Source organism: Melopsittacus undulatus, chromosome 7 (genome assembly GCF_012275295.1).
Source record: "Melopsittacus undulatus isolate bMelUnd1 chromosome 7, bMelUnd1.mat.Z, whole genome shotgun sequence".
Classification (NCBI taxonomy): domain Eukaryota; kingdom Metazoa; phylum Chordata; class Aves; order Psittaciformes; family Psittaculidae; genus Melopsittacus; species Melopsittacus undulatus.
The window spans coordinates 48592807-48612868 of NC_047533.1; the positions used below are offsets into that span (position 1 = coordinate 48592807).

At 37.1% G+C, this 20062-nt stretch overlaps 1 protein-coding gene across 2 annotated transcripts in view; it reads left to right on the forward strand.

The window, feature by feature from the left end:
- GRID2 (glutamate ionotropic receptor delta type subunit 2) overlaps positions 1 to 20062 on the forward strand; it is a 726277-nt gene that overhangs the window by 73505 nt on the left and 632710 nt on the right. The window lies entirely within an intron of this gene.

A 20062-nucleotide genomic window follows, 5' to 3' on the forward strand; every position in this document is an offset into this window, starting at 1 on the left:
TTCATTTTGTGCACATTGCCTTTGGTCCTTTCTCTGGATACTACTGCAAAGAGTCTGGCTCAAACCTCTCACCACTCAACATCCAGGTGATCCCCCTGAGCTTTCTCTTGAGGTTCATTGCTGGACTCTCTCCAGTATGCCTATGTTTCTTGTACTGGGGAGTGCAGAACTGGACCAAGCATTCTAGATGTAGTTTCACCAGTGTTGAGCAGAAACAACAAGGCTTTTACCTCCCTTGACAGGCTGTTAGTAATCCTACCTCATGTAGCCCAGAATTTTTGGCTGCAAGGGCATGTTGCTGGCTTGTGTTCTTCTTGTTGTCCACCAGGACTCCTAAGTCTTTCTCCCTGAATTCTTACACATGTTATATGCTATTCTTGTTCCCTCTTCTTGCGCAGCCATGTTTTTCTGAATCAGGCAGAGAGCAGCATTGCAGTAAAGAGGCACAAGTCCAAACAGGAACTGGGGGTACTCAGCTCTGCAGGATGTACTTGACAATTAGCATGACTGGGTCCTTAGAAAAGGACTGACATAACAAACAAAAATGCCTCACTACTGATAGCACTTATTGCCTGATTTTATTTTTACACTCTGCTTTGAATTCTTTGTTGAGAAAATGTCACGCTAGAGGTTCTCCTTATGGCACTTGCAAGGTTAAGGGCAGACTGGTGATTTCCCCTCCTCAAGCAGACTTTAACAGAGTAGTGTTAATAGAAAAGAAGCTTCAATTTTTTTAACAGTGGTGGCTTAATAAAAGCTTGGGTTGTTTCAGGAACCATCTAGCTGCTCCAGGTGTCCTTTTTACTTAATTCTGCCAGAGTGTGAAAGTACCTCTTTGTGTGAAAGTGATTCTCTTTGAACTGAAAGATGATCAGCTTTAGGTTAATTAAATCTTTTAAAAATCTTCAAAAGATATTCCTGTCAAATAAATTGGTGCAGTTCACAGAGCATTGTACTTGTATTTGACATGTACTTCCACTTTGTCATAGTTCTAAATTGGCTGTTCTCATTACAAATAATGAGTTTGGGAAAAGCTAATATAGAGGTTTGCCCAATTTACTATTGTATGCTAATGTAAGAAGCTCTAATTTTATTTGCATAGATCTTGATTTATAGATCTACTTACAGTTTGCTACACAAAATGGGAAATTTTGTTGTTTGATGCGAACTGTGAATTGAGAGGGCTTGTGAAGGATGTCTCTGTGGGAATCCAAAATACTCTAGAACAAGAAAATCAATTAACATTGAAATGAAGAATTACAGAACTTCCTGTCATAAATACACAATAATTTTCATTGAGCTTTATTTTACCATAGAAGTATCTGTTTATGCTTGCGTAAATATAATGTCTACTCTTTCCCTTAAAAAAATATGTTGTTTGTTCACTAGTGGAAGGGAAATGTGATGTAATGTTTGTTTGTCTTGGTTTGCTGTTGAAACATAGTTACAACACTGGAGAAAATTGTCTTCCATTTTTCCCCTGATTTTATTTAATTGATTTAATTTTTATAAACCAGTATTTTAATATTTAACTTTTGAAACTATTATAGTATTTAATTGCATAATCCTTGTTTCACTATTATGTGTAACTTCCATGGATTTCTAAATTCTGTCTACAAAATGACTATAAATTTCATACTATATATATATGCACAAACACAGTGTATGTATACTTGTCCTGATTTCAGCTGTAGCAGTTATTTTTTATTCCTTCCTAGTAGCTGGTGCAGTGCTGTGTTTCGGCTTTAGTCTGAGAACAATGCTGATAACACACTGATGTTTCAGTTATTGCTTACTCTAATTAAGAGCTGTTCAGTCTCTCATTCTCTGCCAGTGAGGAGGAGCACAAGAAGCCAGGAGGAAGTAGAGACAGGACACCTAGCCAAAGGGGTATTCCAATACCATGGCATATCATGGCCAGTATATAAACTGGGGGGAGTAGCTCATTTCACTGCTCAGGTTGGGCTGGGTATCTGTTGTTGGTGGTGAGCAATTTTATTGTACATCACTTGTGTTTATTGGTTGGTTTTTTTTCCTTTTCTCTTTTAATTTTATATTCTCTCCCCTTGATATTTCCCTTATCATTATTATTGGTGGTATCAGTAGTAGTTTTGTATGGTATCTTAGTTATTGGACTGTTTTTATCTCAACCCTTGGGGTTTACATTCTTTTGATTCTCCTCCCCATCCTGTCTGGAATCAGGGGGAAAGAGAGGTTAGGGATCAGCTGTGTGGTTCTGAGTTACTGACTGGGCTTAAACCATGACAACGCTATATATAGTCCCTATGTATATTAACCTGTAAATTCTACAGGAAGTACAATAGGCTGGTAAATCTTTCAAGCACCAGTAAGACTTTGGGGCAGTTATTTTACAGAATATAGTTTTTCTGATAGTTAGATCTTTGAAAGCATAATTAACCTAAATGATTTCTTCTGCACTTTTCCCCCTTTCTCAAATTATTTTTTATGGAGATACTGGTCAAGTTAACATTGAGACTTAGATATACTTAATGTACTGTGAATTACTGTTATATTTTGCCCAGGGTTACTCTAGCACTTCATGTCACAAGTTATTAGAATGTGTGCCATGACATGATAGTTGTGGAAGGTGTGCAATTGTCCCCACTCTTCCCTTATAAAGAGGCTGGGTTAGGTTCTATGAGAAAGACCCACTAAGATGATATTATTTTCATGAAGTCTAACACTTTCTGTATGCAAGCTATATTTTTTTAGAAGTTTGCTTCTGTTTTAGTTTTGGAATCCTGGGGATGGCGTGTTTGGTGTTTGAGTCCAGCAAAAAAAAAAAAAGCAAAATTCCCCCAAAAACCAAACCAAAACAAAGAAAAAAAAGAAAAGAAGTCTCCTTTTTTTTTCTTATTGTAAATAGTCCTCCCTTCACCTTTACTGGGTTAGTGTTACTTCCGTGCAAGAGAAAAATTTTAGCTTTTAACCAGCATTTTCTGTGGAGTTCAGTCATCTGACCTCTACACTTTTCGGACAGAGTACATGTATTGAAACACAGTGACTGTAACTTCTGGATAAATTGAGCAATTTCTGAAACAGAAATATGGATACAGCTTCACACACAGTGCTGCCTTACAGTCTTTAGTGTTCTCTCCTTGTAATTGGCAAGAAGAAAGAAAGGAAAATTATAAGTATGTGCTCATTCATATGGCATTAATTGAAATTCAAGCATATTGTGTCAAAAAGGTAACATCTTGCTTAAAGTTCAGGTTTACTTACTAATATAAATGAAAATACTGGTATGAAAAGTAGCTGTAAAACTAGTTTTATAAATGATCTTATTATACGTAGTGTATCCAAAGAAATTACACAGATAAAAGGTTGCTTCTGACATTTTATGAGACTGTATTCTGAACCTCAATGCTGTATTTAAATTGTCTTGGTAAATTACATTTCCATTAGTACAGTACTGATAACATTTAAAATATATCTCACTATTGTGATCATAAATCAAGAAAGCAGTATTACTAAATGCAGGTGCTTAAATATTGCAGTGGAACTATTTGCTTATTGAATATTTTATGGTTCATATTTGACTGTCTATTAGATTACATTGTAGCAATTGTACATATAAAGCAGTTGGAGGATATCTTCTGTTTGCATAAATGTGCAGCTTTCATTAAAGGAAGCATTTTCATTAAAGGTTGTTCTTTTAATATAGGGCTACTGCTTTCTAGGGTTAGCTGTATTATTATTTTTTCCAATATCTGTGATTCTTCTTATATTTCCACTTAAGTTTTATTAGCTGTGAGGCTATGACTGGGTATTTTATGCATTGAGATTGTGCAACTTGATGAATTTTTCCATTTCCCATCTTACTCCATGTTTGTTCATATTCTCAACCCACCATTATGCTAGTCTGACAAACCGCTCTTCCTCCTAAACAGCCAGTATATAGCTTTAAATTAGGCCAGGAATATATACACAGCCATACATATCTTAGACTAAGCCTTCATAAAGCACAATCACCACTGCAGAAGGAGGCAAGAGTTGTAATATATAGCAGAGGAGTGAAAAAGATGTAGGTGAGAGTGAAAGAGGAACTGATGGGTGGGAAGTGAAGTACTCAATGACTTAGCTGCTTATCTCTTCCTTTAATTGATATCTTGGAGGTATTCTGACTATATATTAAATTGATATTCTTCTGTAGGAAGCAGGGTTTCTACTTACATGTAATGGACTTACAGACTGTTAAATCTGCAGATAAGGAAGATATGGTAGATAAATCCGACAGACACAAAATGAGGCTTGTCACAAATGTGCTGATGATCATAATTGTGAAAATAGAAGGAACTAACCATAGCTCAAACATTAAATGGCAAACACTAAATCACATTATTTTCAGTATCACCTCTTCAGGTTTTGCTTGTATACATTATGTGTTTTAGTTTGTTGTATTAGGTACAGAGTATTCCTCAACGTCTTGTATAGGTCATGACAGACTGAAGGAGATGAATGGGACAGATTGAGAATGAAAGGTTGTGATGACAATAAAACACTGATTGTAGATCTCAGCTCAGCATCATGGTCATGCAGACACTTATTTAGAAAGCAAATAAGTTTTTAAAATAATTGCAAGTGATTAATTTTTTTAATATATAATACTTGTCAAATGGTCTTTGAGTGATTTCAATGCTGGTTTTTTTTCTGTAGTTCAGTAAAAGCATTAGGTGATGATTTTAATCCTGACTGCTGAAATACAAAAGCAAACTATAATAATTTTAACTTCAGAGAATACTTTCCATATTTGTTTAAATTTGTCTTATCTAATAATGTGAACAATAGAATATATGAAGCATCATTCATGCCTGTATTATTATACCATACCTGAATGTGGTGGTCTGAGTACTCAGTTGTAGCAGACAGTTTCAATGCATTATTAGGCAGTAATAAAATCTGCAGCTTCTGAAGTGCAACTGATATATTCTTCATGACTAACAGGCTAACAAACAGAGTGTGTAATGATTCATATAGGAAAGGATAAAGCTACATTTTATTATGCAGAAAAAATTAATTTAGAAGAGCTTACACAAGTTGTCAAAACTCCCACAATGAAGGGTTAACAGCTCCTACTCATCTGCAATGAAGTCTATTCTGAAGACCCCATTAAAGAAGGAAGCTACAGATGGCAGATAATGGTAACTGTGAAACAGGTTTCCTCAGGGGCACTTGGAAACTTTGTAGTTTTCATTTTTTATCAGGGAAAGTGATGGTCAGTGTCACCAAAATGCATTTTGGTATTTTTTGCCTTTCTCTACAATTTCTATGCTCAGTTGTAGAATTTTTTTTTTTTTTTTTGAGGTGTGGGGTGGGTTTTCTGTTTGTTTTTTATTTGGTTGGTTTTGTTTCTTAACTTGTAGGTCTTATAAAATTGAATCCCTTCCCCAGTAAAATTACTATCATTATACAGCTATTGATGTTTCAAAGGAAAATAAGTTTCCAAATAGTTTACTGAAGATCATTAAGAGAGTAAAAGACATCTAAAATGTGTACCAAAAAAATCGTGTACCAAAACACAATATTTTTATTAGAGGAAAGACAGAGTTTTGTCATTTATTCTTTCTGAAATTGACTAGTAATTCCTTATAATATATGGAATTTTATAAGGAATTTTACCTGTACAGAAATTGTAGTATGCCAAATTAGAAGTGTAATAGCTAGTCAAAAGTATTGTGTATAGGAGTAGGTTGTTTATTTTGATCTCTAAGGACTTTACTGAGACCTTCATAAATGAGTCATGTGGTCTCCGTATATGATGCCACAAGGCTCTTAAGGTCAATTATTGCCAGGTTAACATTAAGCGGTGTGCTGGCTTGCAGACTTGCTACTTTGGAACAGGTTTTTCTGCTTCTGTGGAGTGACCATCTCGGTGTGCACAGGCAGTTGTAGAAACTCATGGGATTTCTGTAGGGCTTCTGGCTTGAGATGCCAGTGGCTCTTAAGTGCAGCCCTCAATATTCATAGTTTAGAATGTTTGACTGATTTTTTTATTCCTACTGCTTCTCTGATTTACCTAGTTCTCTTCAACCTAAGTCCTTTTGAGGGTATTATGCTACACACTGAAATTATGATTCTGCTCTTGTGAGACCTCACTTGGAGTATTGTGTGCAGTTCTAGTGTCCTCAACATAAAAAAGACATGGAACTGTTGGAACAAGTCCAGAGGAGGGCCATGAGGATGATCAGGGGACTGGAGCACCTCCCATATGAAGACAGGCTCAGAAAGTTGGGGCTGTTCAGCCTGGAGAAGAGAAGGCTGCGTGGAGACCTCATAGCAGCCTTCCAGTATCTGAAGGGGGCCTATAGGGATGCTGGGGATGGACTCTTCATTAGGGCCTGTAGTGACAGGACAAGGGGTAATGGGTTAAAACTAAAACAGGGGAGATTTAGATTGGATATAAGGAGGAAGTTCTTTACTGTGAGGGTGGTGAAGCACTAGAATGGGTTGCCCAGGGAGGTTGTGAATGCTCCATCCCTGGCATTGTTCAAGGCCAGGCTGGATGAAGCCTTGGATGACATGGTTTAGTGTGAGGTGTCCCTGCCCATGGCAGGGAGTTTGGAACTAGATGATGTTAAGGTCCTTTCCAACCCAAACCATTCTATGATTCTATGATTTGAGAATGGAGGAGAAAAGAGATCTGACTGATCCTTCTGTGCTTGACAAAGGATGATATGTTTTATGTTGCAGTGCCTGAAGGTGACGGGACATTCTTGTAGTGGTCATGCTACATATTTGTCTTGGGGGGCAAAAGAATTTTGAAATAAAATAATATTTCAAGGTTTTAATTAAGGCTGAGTTTTTCTCTTCAGTTATCATTTGCTGCTGAAGTATTTCCTAATGCAGATTTAAAAAAAAGGAAAACTTGCAGGTTGTATTTGAAACTTCAATGTAGCAGGAGGCAGTGCAGAAGTAGAAAAGCAAAGGTTGAGAACATCAGTGCATAGAGAAGAACTCTTGTATCTTGGGGACTGATATGATGTGTAGTGCCTAACATAGCCCATAGTCAGCTGGGTTTATCAGAAGAGCCGTGCTTAAATGAAGTCTTTAACTCACAAATAGGCTGATCTCAGTGTTGTCTCAGCAAAGAGATGCTTTAGATCTCTCTATCTCGTACATTAAAGATGCACTTACCCTGTTATGAATGCAGACAGGCAACTTGTAAGTATGTGGAGAATAATTATAACTGCTTTAAAAAAGGAGAAAAATTATGTTCAGATTATACTTGTGTAGTTGGCTTTGTAGTGGAGAAGAAATGAAACAACTGGAACTGAGATGAAATAGTAGAAGTCCACTTAAGTGAAACTGTCAAATTATAAAATTATCTGCAGTACACATTTGTACTTAATTTAATACATATTTGCAAGTGTTTTGCTGTGGTATTTTTGTCACAGCTTACAACTGAAACAAGCAAAATTCTGAAGACAAACTAGAAGCTGTTACTTTAAAATCTTTTGTTAATGCTGTAATATTAGTTGTAATGGAAATGATAACTTAGAGATTGTTATAGGTTTTTTGGATTTAATTTGGATTTTAAATTGTGGAAATATCTATAAAATCCAGTTATAATTAATTCATTAGTAGCTGTCTTATATCAGTTTTTCCCTGGGAATAGATTACCCATCTATAGCTTTTTCTTAAATCCCTGTGTGGTCCATGGCATGACTTTAAAATGCCCCACAGTTTTCAGGCAGTGAAAAATCTGAAGTCAGCTAGCAGATTACCGATTACTGAAGGGTTCTTGTAGTTTCTCTAAATGGGCTGTCAGAAGAAAGGGCAAAACATTATATGGCAGTGGTTCTTCATGCAATTCCCAGAGCAGCTATGGTGTCTAAATTTAAAATCTGACAGCTATGTGCCTCAGTTCTTTGTGGCATTTTCCATGGGTGAAACTAGGTTTAAGATCTCAGTTTAGTTCACTAATACTAGTTAATATTTATGCATTTAGTATTGTAGTATAAACTCATAAAAGAGAGGGTCTCCAGTCTGAATGAAACTGAAGCTTGAGTTAAGGCAATGCTTCCCTGACTAGGAGTTGCTCTAGATTGACATGTCTGACACTTCAGTATTTCACAGAAAAGCACTGTGAACATTGCCAAGAGTGAAAATTACTTTTATTGCATACATCGTTATTAAATTTCTAACTGGTTTTGATATTTTTTAAACCTCTACTTTTCAGACAAGGCATGTTAAGGCTGCTTGTTCATACAGAAAGCTTTCTATATTTTATGTATAAAAGTGAAGTTGTATTTAGAAACAAGATGTGTGAAAAATTTGCAAGTGCATGCAGTACATGCATGTGTGTTAAAAGAAAGTACTGTACAAGGGAGTGCATGACAATAGTGCATGGTGCGAGGTTTCATTGACAAAACTCATATTTGTTCATTCTTACTGTCATTTTGCAGATTTCTATTGAACAGTAAGTAGTGATGGTAGTTCAGTCATCAAAACTAAATAGGAGTAATTTGGGAGTTTGGTGATTCAGAGGAGTGACCTTGCTTCTTTCCATTGTTGTTTTTAGGTTTGGGTTTTTTTTTTCCATAATTATTTTTCAAAAAAAAAGCACTCTGATTGGAAACAGTGTTCTGACATAGCTGTGGCAAAGAAAACCAACAGGATGCTGGGTTGCATCAGCAAGAGCATCACCGGCTGAGAGTAAAAAGTCATCGTCCCTTGGCTTTTGTCAGGCCATGCCTGGAATATTGTGTTTAATTTTGGACCTCACTATACAGAAGAGGTTTAGACATGCTGGAGAGGGTTCAGAGAAGGGCCTCAAAGATGACCAAGGAATGAGAAGCCTGCCATGTGAGAAAAGGCTAAGAGAACTGAGTTTGTCTAGTCTAGAGAAAAGCAGGCTCAGGGGAGACTCTGTCAGCATGTCCCAGTATTTAAAGAGTGACTACAAAGAAGGTGGAGACTTCATTTTTACAAGGAGTCATATGGAAAAGATGAGGGATAATGAGTACAAGTTACTCCCAGGGAGATTATGTTTGGACATTAGAGGAAGATTTTTCACAATGAAAACAATCGGCCATTCTCCCAAGGGAAGTAGTGGATTCTCCAGCATTGGTTTCAGTTGGATAGGGTGCAGGGACATCTTTTCTATACATCTTGTCTACTGCCAAGAAAGGCTGGCCAGCTGATCTTGAGGTTTCTTCCAACCTCGTATTCTATGAATATCCTGTGATATGGAAAGGGGTGGAGCAGTTGACGTCATCTACCTGGACTTATGCAAAGCATTCAATGCTGTCCCACACGACATCCTTGTCTCTAAATTGGAGAGGCATCAATTAGATAGGTGGACCACTCGGTGGATAAAGAACTGGCTGGATGGCCGCATGCAAAGAGTTGTGGTCAATGGTTCAATGTCCAGCTGGAGACCAGTAACGAGTGGTGTCCCTCAGGGATCAGTGTTGGGACCGGTCTTGTTTAATATCTTTGTTGCTGACATGAACAGTGGAATTGAGTGTGCCCTCAGCAAGTCTGCGGATGACACCAAGCTGTGTGGTTCTGTTGATACGCTAGAGGGAAGGAATGCCATCCAGAGGCACCTTGACACAGCTGTGAGGTGGGCTGGTGCCAACCTCATGAAGTTTAACCATGCCAAGTGTAAGGTCCTACACCTGTGTTGGAGCAATCCCAGGCACAGCTACAGGTTGGACAAAAAGGAAAATCAGTGCAGCCCTGCGGGGAAGGACTTGGGGGTGTTGGTTTATGAGAAAATGAACATGAGCCAGCAGTGTGCGCTTACAGCCCAGAAAGCCAACCGTATCCTGGGCTGCATCAAAAGGAGCGTGACCAGCAGGTTGAAGGAGGTGATCCTGCCCCTCTACTCTGCTCTCGTGAGACCTCACTTGGAGTATTGTGTGCAGTTCTGGTGTCCTCAACATAAAAAAGACATGGAACTGTTGGAACAAGTCCAGAGGAGGGCCATGAGGATGATCAGGGGACTGGAGCATCTCCCGTATGAAGGCAGGCTCAGAAAGTTGGGGCTGTTCAGCCTGGAGAAGAGAAGGCTGCTTGGAGACCTCATAGCAGCCTTCCAGTATCTGAAGGGGGCCTATAGGGATGCTGGGGATGGACTCTTCATTAGGGCCTGTAGTGACAGGACAAGGGGTAATGGCTTGAAACTTAAACAGGGGAAGTTTACATTGGATATAAGGAAGAAATTGTTTACTGTGAGGAGTGTGAGGCACTGGAATGGGTTGCCCAGGGAGGTTGTGAATGCTCCATGCCTGGTGATGTTCAAAGCCAGATTGGACAAAGCCTTGGGTGACATGGTTTAGTGTGAGGTGTCCCTGCCCATGGCAGGGAGTTTGGAACTAGATGATGTTAAGGTCCTTTCCAACCCTAACTATTCTGTGATTCTATGATATGGTTATTGTTGGATAACTGCTTCTCCCATTCTGGAGGAAGAAAAAGAAAGTTATGGTATTCATTGCTTAGCCTAGGTTAGCCAGCATAGTTACTTCACAAAGCGGACCTCAGTATTAATGATACTTATATAAAACTAGAATTTTATTAATATATCGAATGTGTCTAAAAACAGTAGGTTGTAATAGATTTCAGCTTATTCCTCAGGAAGTGGGGTTGGAATAGAGCAAATGAAAATTATTCCAAATATTTCATAGGCAATTTCATAAAAGTGGACTAACTTTCATATCTGCAACAGAATGAGAATCTCAGTATTTCTCTATTCACATTATGACTATTTTTAATAATAAATAAATGAATTTAAAATATCCTTTTGGTTATATCTAGCTATCTTAGTTCAAATCTTTTTTCTTCCCTTGAAGCTAAATGACACTGAATAGAGACCTGACCACTTGTGTTTTGAGTGTATCATAAAACTTTGCTTCCCTTTTTGCTTTGGTAGATCTTTTCTGGGGATGACTCATCCCAAAATTCCATTTAAAAATCTCTGAGGAATCTCACATTCTTTTCCGCCTGGGATATTTGAACTTTTGCAGATGTGAAAAGTAATAAAACCAGTATAAAAATTAAGCTGATTGAATGAACCAGAAGGGAACAACAGAGGTCTCTTTCCAGCTATTCTGTGTAGACTGAGACTGGACTTAAACATACAGTTCTTTTCTGCTAGTTCTATTCTGCCACCTAATTATTTTGTGTTTGGGAGTTATGAATAAGTACATCCTTTATGGAGGTAAAGATCTTTTCTGCAGTAACACAAAAAGCTGTTAGGTTGTTGAAACACGTATTTGTGATCACAGCTTACATACATGTCCTTCTCTAACTTCAGAAATTCACCTTACAAGGCCATTAGAGTGATATTTACTTCCTTCTGTCAGAAAATAAAATGTTGCTCAAACATGGGTAGACTTTTTAATAAAATACTATCAATCTTACTTAAAGAGCTTAAATACTTTAAAGACCTTAAATTTCTGTTGTTCCTATTTGAAGAATCAGCATTCGATAAATTTTCAAAGTAATTTAGGGAAGTTGGAGATACCTACAGTGTAGGTTCAGGCATGTTTATTGCCCTTTCTCTTTGTATGTTTTTTCCACTCTAGTTACTTTTGATCTGAACTTGTGCACTCTTCATCTATTAGGTTGCTTTTCCTCTCCAGTGAAGGCCATTGTTATGGTTGAAAGTCTATCTGGTGATGCCACTGTTCTGATCTTTGACACTGGGTGGGTGTAGTAATGTCAGGGTAAGAGTTTCCATGGTGTTTTTGTAGCAGGTACCTGACAGAACTGATTCAGACTTTCAAAAAGAATGTTTTCTTTTCAGAGACACTTCATCTAAAAAATTACATGATTTGTGTGAATGTAATTTTGACAATTTTCAATAGCAAAAATTTGAAATGAGTTAAGAATGTCTATTAAGAGAGAAAGGATAATTTCCTTTGATAAAACATTTCATATTATAATGCTAAAAACTGTAGCATATCCAGCCTAAAATGAAATAAAAATGTTCTAGTAAAAATGTTAGAATGAACCATAAATACACAGAAGCGGCAGTACTTCTACTTTTGTTGGAGTCAAAACAGCAAAAACTGAAATGTTGGGATATTCTTCTAAAGGCAGCTGCTGTTGGATTCTTGCTTTAGTCTTTCCACTCATAGGTAGGAATAGGAGTTCACTCTAAAATGAATAGAAAGGACCAGTCTGTTGCTGTGATGATTGGCCTATCCAAATTTTAAAGGTTTTGCAAATGATTTTATGATAATATCTGGGATATGTTTGGGTGAATACATCAGTCTTAAATAACAGAAAGGATGAATGCAACCTAGAAAATTATTTTTCTTGACTATAGCCTTCATTTATTCAAGGCTTTGAAGTTATGTTTGGACTGCAGATTGGAGAAGGGTAGCAGAAGAGAATCGGGATTATTATGAATGTAGTTTTAAAAAGAAAAATGCAAGTCTTCAAGTTTTGTTGCTGTGTGGGGTGTTCTTGTTGATTTTTGTTAAAAAGCCTGCAACAACAAAGCAAAGAAAAAGGAAATTTTAGGAAGTTTGTTACTTATTGCTCAGTATTTTGTGGCTACATTGAGACATCAAGCATTCTGATGTGATGAATTTAGTGTAAGATATTGTTAAACTAAGTGGTGTATAAAGCTGGTGCATTACTACAGTGTTTGCAAAATTGTAAGAGAGGACGTCTTCTTTTAAGGATGGACTTCTCAGTTTAACTGGGGGAAGTGTAGGCTCATTTTGTTTCTTATAAAAATGATTTGAATGTTGCGTGTACTTGCTGATGGATTACTTGGTTGTTTTTGAAATAAAGTTCTGAATATGAGAATACTGAGATGTAGAACTCTGCTTCTTTCTTGTTAATAATAAAATCCTTCATTTAGCTTTTACAAAAATATTTGTACTTTTTACATCACAATTTTATAACTAGTTAAACAAATATCTATTTCTTTTTTTGTGAAAATTTGAGTTATTGAAAACTAATGTTACATGAATGTGGAGAAAGCTGATGATGTCAAGCTGTGGTCTCTGCAACCATTTTTGAAGGTACTGCTAAAAAAAGAAGTAATGGATAAAGAAGCGAGTAAAATACTGCATGAAAATTTAGTGTGCTAGTCTTGGCTTTGAACAAAGCAAAGCTGATGTTTGCTTAGGCACAGAATAAGGTAAACTTAAGCACAGTTTCTGTGAACAAGAGAGCAACATAAAGTGCCTTGCAGATCCTTGTGGACTGCTTCCTGATATCTGTGTCATTTTTGCCAGGAGAAATGTCCCATTCTCCTGTGCTGGAATGGAGCTTCTTACTCTGCTTCACTACTAATGTAGTCAGTGGAACCTGCAGAACAGGCATTTCCAATTATAGGTTTCTGGTACCTGCAGTAAGTAGGAATGCATGTGATAGTATACACATTAGTAAACTATTTTAACAATTTTGTAATTGCATTTTTTTCCAGCTGTGATTCCAGAGGTACTGGCTTGTACATGTATGTGTGTGTGGCCTTTCATTTTAGGATATCTGTGATGTTTATCATTATACTTGCAGCATCAGTAAGAAACCATTTTAAGTGCTGTACTTTATCTACATTTTAAAAATGGCTGAAGTACCTAGAAGTTGTATGATTTCCATTATCACTGGTGAAGATGCCTTCCAGGAAATATATATAGTAAAGTTCAGTGACAAGTGCTAGTCCTTTTTCTCAGTAGAAATAACAGTACAGAAGACAACAGCAGCAGTGTAATAGAAATCTAGTGGTTTGTCCAAATGCAAGTCCAGGATAGAAAAAGTGGTTTGGGTGCTTCTGTGGAGGTATCTATGACATACATACATAGGGAATATAAATGGATTATGGGTGTCTGGGAGTCAGATTTTGGCAATACTGAGTAAGAATAGGGAAGATTGACTTGCAACAGGTTGTCTCTTATCTAGTAATTGTCAGGTTTGAGGCCTTTTGGGTTTGTAAGATGTCAATAGAATTAAAGTGGGGGGAGGGGAGCAGGAGGAGGAGAGAAAGCCTATTTTTTGTGGGATGAATTTTAAGAATGTGTAAAAGAATGGATATTTATGATCCTGTCTGTATCAATAAGTGGGGTGTAAAAAAATACTATTTTAGAAAGACTAATCTTATAAAAACTCCATTTTGCATGTTTAAGCTGTTGGCTACTTCATTTATATGTGGAAAAAGAGAATTCTTCTTTCTTTAGCTGAAAGTAATGATGCCCAAGGCCATTCCTCCTCCTTTTTTAAAAGATTTTATTTTTTTTGTTCTTCTCAAGTTTTCACTTAGGTCAGTAAAACCTGCATTAATACATGACTGGGAATGACTTATAAAATTATCTTTGTTTAACCTTGTAGGAGTGTAGTTTGACTTTGCATGCAAACCGTATTCTTCTTCTCCTGTTGACAATTCTTGCCTCTTTCATGACCCAAAATGAATACCAATGAAACTGGGGTGACTGACAACAGTTTCTCAGTGGAGGATGCAGTAGTTTTTTTGCTTTCAAATAGGAATCTAAATATAAACTTTTTAAGACTCACAGGCTTCTTATTCTGTTATTTCTTCATATTCTGTTATTTATGTTACTTTAAAAAGTAACTCAAATTATAAATGTAACCAATGAAATAATGGATTATAATCCATGTGAAATTAAAATGCATTATTGCTGTTAAATTAACTCAGCTGCTCAGCAAAATATGTAGGGTTCTGTGAGAAAGTGCTATGGCAAAGGATCTTTTTATGCTGAAAAGACAAAGAGCTAGGTAAAGGATAAAAGGATAACACACCAAGGTCTGAAATTAAAAGGTGATAATATTAACGAAGTTTAGACAGAACTTGAGATTTGGAAAACATACTAATAGTTTTCAGTTTTGAGGAGATTATGGGATTTCAAAAAGCATGATGAGCTAGAATAAAAGAAAAATCCTTGCAGAATATGAAGTGAGCTATTATGTTGTAAGGATTATTAAATTGTCATCGTTGTCTTTGTCAATGAAAAAATTCAGCCCAATACTAAGTGTAATTTCAGTAACAAGCTTCTATATGTGTTAGATTAAAGATTTATTGTTGAAGTCATGGCTTTACTATGTTAAAGGAAAAAGCAAGTGAATAAATACATTTTTTCTTCCCAAATTGACAAGGCCTTGGCCAATCACAATGTCTTCTTTTTCCTTGAGGTGGGCTGTGTGTGCCTATAGGTACTCATGTAATCTCTGCCTGGTGAGGCATGGATTGTAAAGACATGGGGGTGTGGATTTTTTTCTTCTTTTTCTTTTCCTCACCACACCCCCCTTCCACCATCCCTTTTTCCCTCATTTTTCTCTTTTTTTTTTTTTTTTTTCTTCTGAAGCAATTTAGTTGGGGAAGTTGTAACGCCATGGCAAAATAAAATTTGACATTTGGAAACTTCAGTGGAAACTGCAGCCACTCCTAAACATCCCCACACCCACCACCCCTTTATATCTCTGTGGGACCAGAGAAAGTGGTGGGTCAAATGACCTTCCAAGTTCATGCACTGCTGCACACTACACCACCAGACTGTAATTGTTCACCTCTACCCAAATCTCCTCTTTCTGTTTCAGGATCAGTTTCTTGCTTTTGACAATGCTGCTTATGATGTCATGGCTTTTTTCACTAAAACTGTATCTCGCTATAGGTGTGGGTGTATGGGGAAGGGATGCTTGATCATGGATCGATAGGGGTCATTGTGTCTTAGATTTGCATCAGTCTTGATTATCAGTTCTCAGACTGCAATTATAAAAATGGGCTTAGCTGCCAAAGCTGATAGGATAGTTCCTACCAGCCAAGTTTCCTGAGGTGACATGATGGTTTTTGGCTAAATGCTATCCAGCAAAAATAATTTCATCTATCTGGTATATTACACAGTAAATCCTAAAATGCATTGTCATGCTATCTGTCAGAAGCTCTTTATGATATTGGGCTTTGAAGTATAAGAGTTTGGTAGATAACTGAAATTCAGAAGTTCTAGAACTAGAAATAAAACCAAACATAACTTGGCAAATAACTGGAAAATTGATTCTAGTACCTGACATCATGACTATGCAAATTCAAGCTTTCATTATTTCACCGTGTTAGAGTTCTGAGAGAAAGTAACTGAACTTATGGGATGTCTGAAACACTTTTTATTAGAGTATAGGGTGTCCTTTTATTACAAAGGACAAGTTTAAGATGCTATTTTTGAGATGGATAATATGTGCTATCCCACAACCTAAGACTTTTCCCATCTCCTGTGATTACTTATTTCTAGTACCAAAGCAAGAATGAAGGGCCTTGGCATCAGTGCAGCCTAACAAAGGGAGACTCTATCCCCTCATATGATTATTTTCTATGTACCTTAAAAACAAAAAAAAACAAGAAAGCCTGGTCACATTATCTGTGGATTGTTTCAGTGAGGAGAAATTGTTGATGAAAGCTGATATTGCTGATGCAATCGTAGTTAAGTACAAAGGATGTATTAAGTCCAATCTCTCCATGCATTAGTGAGATCAAGTAAGAGGGAGCTTCTTTGCTGACATCAGTCAACATTTTTCAGGCAGCATTTGTCTTAAATTTCATGAACATTCTCTTCCTATACTTTTTGCTAGGTTTGGGGTTTTTTTTCTGTTGTTTTTTCATTCTGTTTTTCTTCTAAGTTTCCTTTCACATATCCATCATGCTTTAGGTCTCTGGGCAGTTTCACCTTTGCCTTAATTTGTGATAATGATAGTTGTCTAGTTCTTTAGAGTTGCTAGAGTCCTAACAGTTGTTAGAGCTCTACATAGTCTCAGGCATCTCCTTCCATAGTGGGTCTTACTGCTATATTAAGTTAGGTTGAAAATTACTCTTCTGTTATGGTACACAATAGTAGGCTTTTGGTTCTTTGAGTATTTTTCATTCCTTTCTTCAGGCTGAACAGCCTTCCTGGTGCACTGTTTAGTTTATGCTACAGTGCAAGCACAGCTTCGTAACTTCAAGTAAGAAATTCAGAATAGTTGAGGTATTAGGGAATGGTATCTGCCCTGTATTACCCCCCTTATTTTCCTCTACTTTTTAAATTTCTTTTAGTCCTGCAGGTTTTATCCTGTTTATCCCATGGATTCAGTGTCATACAACTTATTCTGTTTACAGCTCTGCTGTGGGCTCTGTGCTTAACCATCAAGAATAGACGTATAATCTGTCCTGGTCCCCTCATATAAAGAGGATCAGAACTCATCATGTTATACAAGACGGCTGTGTTGGACATAAACAAATCTCAGAATATAAATATAGGGCTTTGATTCTTGCCAGTGTCTGACACCTAAGTATTGATCTTGCAGCAGTTTATTGAACTACTAACATAGTAGCACTACTCAGAAGTAAAATGTGACAAATGTAGTGTTTTATGGAAATATACACTTTAAACAAGAGTAATTTTGAGTTTTACAAGACATCACCATTATAGTTTCCAGTAATGCCTAGAATATGCTAGGTTCAAATCTAGCAGGAAGAATTTAAGTCTTAAAGGAGGGGATCCCCTTCCCCCCAAAAAAAGAAAAAAGGTGGGGAGCACTTGTGCTGTAAAGAGAGATGACATGCTAGTAGTGAGGACTGGTGAGAATATAAAGATTTCACTCTTGTAATCCACCAGCTACCCCTAGCATTATTAGTTTGTGTGGGGTTTGTGGTTGGGTTAAGGTTTTTTGGAGTTAGACTAGTTATTGTGACAAAGTTAGCTGTTATTGATGTGAATCCTTCTGGTGAAGGACAGGGAATCATTGTAAGTGGCCATGTGAATAGTCTTCCTCCTTTATCAGTTACCTGAATTGTGTATGATTCAGTAACTTCAATTCCAATCTATCTGAAAAGGATGCATAATCCTTTTCAAAAAGAAAGCTTGAATATCACTGGATTACTCCATCTGTACAATGTGCACTTAAATAGGAATAGAAATGAGTCACTAATACAAATACATATTTGTCCCAATTAGGTGGCTGTTTATGGCTATGCTTGCCTGCTTGCCTCCTCTTAAATGATGGATTTCCTGAACAAAGAGGCATTTTGTTAATTTGATGACTATACTTACAAACCAACTGTTGTCAGTTTTTATTGAGCTGTTTTCAGTGAAAGATAGGGTATTGTGCTTAGTGGTTTGTCAAGTACTTAAAAGAATGATGGCTGCATGCAGTGAGGTATGTAAAGGATGCATGTTAGCAGCAAAAGCAGCAAAACAGAGTGTGAAAAATTTCGTGTTTGTTCTTTCTACATAACATTAATTCTGTAAGTGAACATCTACTCAGGATTCCCTGCAGCTGCAGTGCTCTCTGAGGAATAAATAAAAGCAGCATGTGAATAACTTTGTCTTCTTCTTCCCCACCTAGTTATTCCATGTGTTGGTTTTGCTGCAGGAACTATGATGGTCTATGACTATTTTTTTTATTTCTCAGAAAAGCCTAGCTGAGACTGAAATGGATTGGGATTTTAAGCTTTTCTGCTTTCTCTTTGATACTGATTTTGGTTATCCTGGTATTTGACCCTGTCTGTGGCAGGAACTGTTACCACTTATGTTACTGCAGTTCACCCTTGATATTAAAGTGGCCTAAATGAACTAAAAATTAAAGTAAAGCCAGAATTCTGATTATTTCCCTTCTCATCCCTCAACGCCCAAGTAAGAAGCTCTGATTGGATTTCCTTTGCATATCACCTACCTGGGAGAGAATCATTCATCATAAATGTGGTTTAGTAGAAGACTTTTAGCAGCCAGCTGAAAGAGCAACTTCTGTGTTTAAGCCTAAGGGAACTTAAATCTCAGTCTTTCTGTTGATGTAGAAGAGCAACAGCAGCAAAACAGCTTGCCATCTTGGCAATGAGAGAGAACTTGACACAGGAATTGAAAAGCTCCTGCTGTAGGAAGAACAGTTTAAAGGTCCTCACTCAACAATACCATATCTGACTCAATGCTTTTGGGTTTTTTTTTAGCAGAAATTGGTTGTGTCATTTGCATGTAAAAGATTCCTAGTGTGGGAGTCACTAGTTCTCTCAGTGCTTAGAACCAGAGGAAGGAGAGAGAAAGCTGGTTTTCCTCAGATCTTAGACTATTTACCATTAATTTATCCAGTGTATTGTTTTAGTCACATTTATTGAAGCTATTACATAGAAGTTTCTTTTAAGCTAGCTGTAAACAGCCTATTGTGTCCCAGGCTGCTTACTGGAAGTGAATGAAAGTCTAATAACTTCTTTCAGTCCCTGGGTGCAAGTCTCTATAGTCATGTGGGATTTCAAATGGAAATTGTCTGTGTAAGTGTGCAGATTTGCTGCCATTGGTCTCATGCCTTGGTTTGTCCATTCACATTTCTGAGGTGGAAGTACAATTGAAATATGTATTTCTAACAGTTCTCTTCTGAACCTGGAGTATGTTTGAATAGAGTTGCCTCTCTGATGTCAAAGAGCAAAAAGGGAAGTAAACCAAAGTGAGTTGAAGGCTGGCTGCCCAGGCAAGTTTTCATAAGAAGAAATTGAGGCTTTGTGCTGCAGTTGGACAAGCATCAATACCAGAGAACTGCTAAATCTCATAAAACATTTTAATGGTCGCCAGACCTTCCAAAGCTGTGAAAGCAATCTGGGAAGATTACTAGATATTTAGCACAATTTTCTTATTATCAGGCTTCCCTCGTGGGAAGTGTCAGCCTTTCTTAGTGTTGCAGTTAGCCTTGTTGAGAACAGTCACAAAACTGTAAAAATGAGGATGATCAATATTTTTATTAGCCTATTTTGACTACAGAACTAGATTTTGACTGTAGTCAAGATTAAGTTTAGGTATCCAATATAGTAATGAGTCCAGAAAGTTTCTCCTTACTGTAATCTCAGCACAGAAAAAAAAAAAACCCAACCAGTAAGCCATGTCAAGCTTGACAGTTTCAGTAATGGAGGTCCTGCCAGTTTTAGACAATCCTAAGTAGATGAGTTAAAGGCACTTTCTTGCCAACAGAAATTGGAAAGAAGTGACCAAGTAGTTGATGCACGTTAAATGAATATATGCTAATTCTACACAGGGGATGTAGAGATAGCTCTGCTTCATTGCACATGCCTAGCTTTTCTTTGGTGGCTGGCTTTTAGTTTGCTTGTTAACCTAAT